General features: G+C 43.4%; 1 non-coding gene across 1 annotated transcript; it reads left to right on the top strand.

Annotated features, from left to right (window-relative positions):
• The first annotated feature begins 3,423 nt into the window (after window positions 1-3,423).
• On the top strand, window positions 3,424-3,512 carry trnap-agg (transfer RNA proline (anticodon AGG)). The gene is given in 2 exon segments: window positions 3,424-3,459; window positions 3,477-3,512. It is a non-coding gene; the product is annotated as a tRNA-Pro (tRNA).
• The last annotated feature ends 2,488 nt before the right edge of the window (window positions 3,513-6,000 follow it).

Here is a 6,000-nt window from a genome sequence, read left to right on the forward strand (position 1 = left end):
CTCGAAGTGATAATTGAGAGACCGAAAATGAAGCTGTTTGGCAGGAGCGCTGATGCTGTCGGTTTTGCGCTTCTCTCGTGTTGCACAATTGTTAAGCGTGCGTTACTTATTTATAGCAGTATGGGCTCCTGAAATGACCAGGTTGTGAGTTCGAGCGTCTTCCAAAACAATCAAACCTTTTACTCCGAACATTTTGACTGGAGTTCAAGGTACAACTGGTATGTTCCATAACGCATCTACTTCTCAGTGTTCCCATGTGGGCTCTTGGGTTCCTCTGGTCTACCGTCTTGCAATAGGAGGTGCCAGTTTATTTGTTCATCGGGAGAGAGGGGGCTTTTAGCGGCAGCTCCTATGGCAAAGGGGCCGGTACAAGATCTTTAAATCTAAAGAACCAAAGAAACAATTCTTCTTTTCGTTAAGCCGATATTCATCGGTTGGAAGTGTCGTGTGGGGAAAATTTGGAAGGGAAATATTCTGCCTGGTGTCACTGTGTCACGGGTGAAATTATTCAGCTTACATATGTTAATACGCTGAAAGTTCGAGAGGCCTTTTGCAGCTCCCGTGTGGGACAAGTTCAGCTTTTGAGCCAATTGGTAAAGTGTGATTTTAATTGCTGCTAACGAATGACAAGACATTTGGCACAAACAAGAAGAATTATAAACTCACGAGTTCACTGCCCATGTTTCTTACATCATGTTTAACAGGAACAAGGATTCTCCTCAACACAATACTGAGAATTGTATCAAACGGACCTCACTCTTGCTCGACGGCTGCAGGGATAATTCAGAGACCTCCCATGAATACGTACGATGGGAGCTTATGTAGTATCGAGCCTGGGTAGCTCAGTCGGTGGAGTATCAGACTAAAGTGGGTAGTGAGATGATGGTTCAGCGTTTAACTCCCTATCCAGGTTCCAAATTGCTGAACAGCTGGCAAGCTGTGTCTTTGCAGCGGGACCTGCGATGTGTTGTCAAAGCTTCGGTAGTATCTTGTATCCCAGGGATGGGCAGTAATGCGCTGTCTGAGGCGGTTCCCGATCAGGAATTCAACTTTTACAAAATACTTTTCTGTATTAGTTCACTGTATTAACTTGTCAAAACTGATTAAACACTGTAAAAAAGACGAATACTTGTTCAAATCGCCATTTATCAACCAGTAACTTTCTGTTTCCGGCTGAAAGAAATGCTAACTTTTTTTTATGCACTCATTCACCAGGCCGAATTTAAGGAGTTCAGAGGGGAAGTGAAAAAGGAAATGAGAGGCAAAGAGAAATATGACTATAGGCTGACGGCCAACATAAAAGGGAATCCAAATGTTTTCGACAGGCATGTAAACATTAAACGGGTAGTAAGGAGAGGGGAGAGGCCGAGTAGGCCCGATAAAGGAGATCTACTCATGGAGGCAGAGGGGATGGCCCAGGTACCAAATGAGTACTTTGCATCTGTCTTTACCAAGAAGATGCTGCCAGAGCCTCAGCAAAAGAAGGTATAGTTAAGATACTGGATGGTCTAAAAATTGAAAAAGAAGAGGCACTTGAACGGCTGGCTGTACTTGAAGTGGATAAACCACCAGGTCCGGATGGGATGCATGCTAGGATGCTGAGGGATTTAAAGGTGTTAATTGCGGAGGTACTGGCCATAATCTACAAACATCCTGAGATATGTGGGTGGTGCCAGAGGACTGGAGAATTGCAAAGGTTACACCCTTGCCAAAAAAAGGGTGTACGATTAAACCCAGCAACGATAGGCCAGTCAGTTTAACCTCAGTGGTGGGGAAACGTTTAGAAACGATAACCTGGGACAGAATTAACAGTCACCTGGACGAGGGTGGATTGATTAGGGAAAGCCAGCACGGATTTGTTGAAGGCAAATCGTGGTTAACTAACCTGTAAGAGTTTTTTGATGAGGTAACAGAGAGGATCGATGAGGGCAATTCAGTTGATGTGGTGTATGTGGACTTTCAAAAGGCGTTTGATAAAGTGCCGCATGGTAGGCTTATCATCAAGATTGCGGGCCATGGAATAAAGGGGGCAGTAACAACATGAATGCAGAATTGACTAAGAGCAGGAAACAGAGATTACTGGTGAACGGTTGTTTTTCGAACTGGAGAGAGTTGTACAGTGGTGTTCCCCAGGGATCGGTGCTGGGACCACTGCTTTTCTTGATATGTATTAATGACTTGGACTTGAGTGCACAGAGCACAATTTAAAATTTGCAGGTGAAACAAACCTTGGAATGGTTGTAAACAGTGATAAGAATAGTGATAGACTTCAAAGGATATCGGTAGGCTGGTGGCATGGGCGGCGACGTGGCAGATGAAATTTAATGCAGAAAAATGAGAAGTGATACATTTCGGTTGGAAGAACGAGGCGAGGCAATATAAACACCAGGGCACAAATGTAAAAGCGGTAGAGGAACAAAGAGGGGTTTATGTGTACAAATCGTTGAATGTGGCAGGGCAGATTGAGAAAGCGGTTAAAAAGCATACGGGATCCTGGGCTTTATAAATAGATGTACAGAGTACAAAAGTATAGCTGTCATGATGAAATTTTATAACACAGTGGTTTGAACACAACTGAATTATTGTGTCCGGTTCTGGACATGGCACTTCAGGAAAGATGTTAAGGCCTTAGAGGGGTGCAGATAAAAAATACTAGCATAATTCCATGGACGAGGGACTTTAGTAACGTGGATAGGCAAGAGAATCTGGGGTTGTTCTCCTCGAAACAGAGACGGTTTTGTAGAGATTTGATAGAGGTATTCAAAATCATGAAGTGTCTGGACAGAGGAGATGGAGAGAAACTGTACCTATTAGCGGAAGGATCAAGAACCAGAGGACATAGATTTAAGGTGATTGTCAAAATAACCAAAGGTGACATGAGGAAAAACTTTGTTACACAGCGAGAGGTTCGGATCTGGACTGCCCGAGGGTGCAATGGAGGCAGATTCAATCATGGCCTTCAAAGGGGAACTGGATAAGTACCTGAAAGGAAAAATAATGCAGGTCTTCGGGGCTCGGTTCTAGCTGGATTGCTCTTGCAGAGAGCTAGCACGGACTCGATGGCGCGAATGGCCTCTTTCCGTGCTGTAACATTTCTATGATTCAATTCGATGTGTGGGATGCAATGCAAAGGGAACAGAGCGTGCCACAAATCGACACGACTCTCAGTATCCTCCCAAGCAATGTAGTTTAAGAGCAGCTAATTCTGAAACGTCTTACTTGATAACTCAAGTCGTGCACTCGAAAGCAATTTGGTAAAGGGAGACTAATATTGGTGAATGGAAATAGTTGGTGCACAACTTGATATTGCTGTCCACCCGAATTGAAAACGAGATTGAATGGATCGAAGTGGTCTGAAAGGATGGCCGATCGGCTGTGAGACGCAACGAACATTTACACTGGCTTCACAACTAAACTAACAGCGGCTCGTTGGTCTAGGGGTATGATTCTCGCTTAGGGCGTTTCATTGAGTAATATGCGAGAGGTCCCGGGTTCAAATCCCGGACGAGCCCTCATGTGTTGCTTCTTTTCGTGAAAAGTTACCAATTGGCTTCTCACATCTTTTCAGTTTTGTTGTTGGGAGAACTGAATTATGTCCAGAGGATGTTTGAGCTCCAGTGGACTGAATGCCGAAGTTTCGTCGGCGCAACACACATGAAGCAAATAAAATGTCTCAAGATGATGAGGAGATTGAAACTGAATTTGGATTTTTCCCAATTCAGGCGGATATTAGATGACGGGATAGAAAGGCACATATCCAAGTTTGCCGATGACACCAAGATGGGCAGCATTGTAAGCAGTGCAGATGAAAGCATAAAATTACAGAGAGGCATTAATATAATAAATGAATGGGCAAAATTGTGGCAAATGGTTCTGAATTTCGTCAAGTGTGAGGTCATCTACTTTGGACCTAAAAGGATAAATCAGAGTACTTTCGAAATGGTGAAAAGCTCGAAACAGTGGAGGTCCAAAAAGACTTAGGGGCCCATGTACATAGATCATTAAAATGTCATGGACAGGTAGAAAAATAATCAAAAACGTTAATGGAATGTTGGTCTTTATATCTAGACGACTAGAATACAAGGAGATAGGCATTATGATACAGCTGTACAAAGATCTGTTTCGACCACACCTGGAGTATTGTCTTCAGTTCTGGGCAACGCACCTTAGGAAGGATATATTGGCTATGAAGGGAGTGCAGCGTCGATTTACGAGAGTGCTACCTGGACTCCAAAATTTAAATTACGAGGAGAGATTACATAAACTTGGGTTTGCCTCGAAATAAGTACATTAAGTGCTGATTTGATCGAACATTTCAAAATATTAAGGGGAACTGGTGGGGTGAACAGAAAAAAAATATTTTCGCCCGTTAGCGTGTCTCGGACTCGGGGACAGAGCCGAAACATTAGGGTCAGGACTTTCAGGCGTGAAGTTGGGAAACACCTCTACAAGCAAAGGGAGGCAGAAGTTTGGAACTCTCTTCCACCAACGGCAGTTGATGCGAACTGAATTGTCAATTTTAAGACTGAAATTGATAGATTTTTGTTGACCAAAGGCATTAAGGGATATGTGGCTCAGGCGATAATATGCAGTTAGGTTACATATCAACCAGGATCTCATTGAATTGCGCAACAGGCTCGAGGGGCGAAATGGTATACTTTTGCTCCTCAGCTCCTCATTGTTACAGAATGATCCTGCATTGTATCGGGAATCGAACCAAGGTCTCCAGCGTAACAAGTAAGAATTCGACCCCAAGCACCATCAATGCGCGCGTTTGTAACAGCAGCATGTGTCCATTTGGAATCCGATCTGAATGAACATGCCGTTTACAGCTGCGGTGGCCGAGTCTTTAAAGCGTTGGACTCAAAATTCAATTGAGGTTTTCCTGCCCAGGTTTGAATTCTGCTCGCAGAGCTACTGTTTAAAGATCCCTTCAGTGCTGAAATAGATTAATTGGAGTTAATTGACCGCATTTATCTCTCTCCCAGAATGAGAGATTCTCCAGCGAGGCCTATGATTTTAACTTGTGTCCAATCTTCTCTTGCAAGATTTCAAGACCCAAGAAGGAATCTCTCCCAATCTGTAACATAAATTCTGCTAGTTTGCAAAACCTGACACTTATACTCTTTATTTTCTTTGCATGCATCTCTCCATCTCTCCATGTCTCCGTCTCTTGTCCACAATGGACTTCTCAGGCTTCCTTGAACGGCGATGGCTGATCTAACCTGCAAAAATAGCAGAGAAGGGTTAAGAAAAAAAGACTGAGGAAGTATGAAAAGGAAAGGTGCAACCCAGCTGATAATTTCGTAGCTAATATTTCCACATCCGTGGCTCTTCGTTCTCATGGTGAATGAAAGCAGCAATTTGACTAAAGTATACTTATGGTGAAGTGTGAACTATGACGATGCCGAGACAGACGACAATGTCGTTTCAGAGTAATTCATTCTGTAAAGTGTTACTTGATAATACAAGTCGTACATTCAAAACAAATTTGATAAAGAGAGACTAATATTGTTGATCTGAAATAATTAGTTTAGAACCTGATATTGCTCTATATCGTATATCGTACAAGAAAGCGAGATTGGATGGCCATGGTGTTCTGAAAGGATGGCGGATCGGCTGCGTGGCAGCGAAATTTTACAGTGGCTGCACGGCTCTGTTACCAGTTGGACTTTGGATCTGATTCTCGCTCAGGGAGTTTCACTGGCTCAAATCCCTTGCGTCCCCATTTTTCGTCAAAAACCACCAATTGGCTTCTCACATCTTTCAAGCAAGTGCAGAAGGCAGGTTTGACTTATCTCCAGCCGAGCATGTTTGAACACCAGAGGACAGAATGCAGAGGGTATGTCCACGAAAGACACGTAGACGAAATGAAGATAATCTTTCAAGAAGTTGTACAGATTGAAGCCGGCACATGAATTTATCCCAATTCAGGCGATTTAATGGGTACAGATACAAAAGGTAAAGGAAGCTGCATTGGCCTGGAACCAAACCCCTGGT

Source organism: Heptranchias perlo, chromosome 20, assembly GCF_035084215.1.
Source record: "Heptranchias perlo isolate sHepPer1 chromosome 20, sHepPer1.hap1, whole genome shotgun sequence".
Classification (NCBI taxonomy): Eukaryota; Metazoa; Chordata; class Chondrichthyes; order Hexanchiformes; family Hexanchidae; genus Heptranchias; species Heptranchias perlo.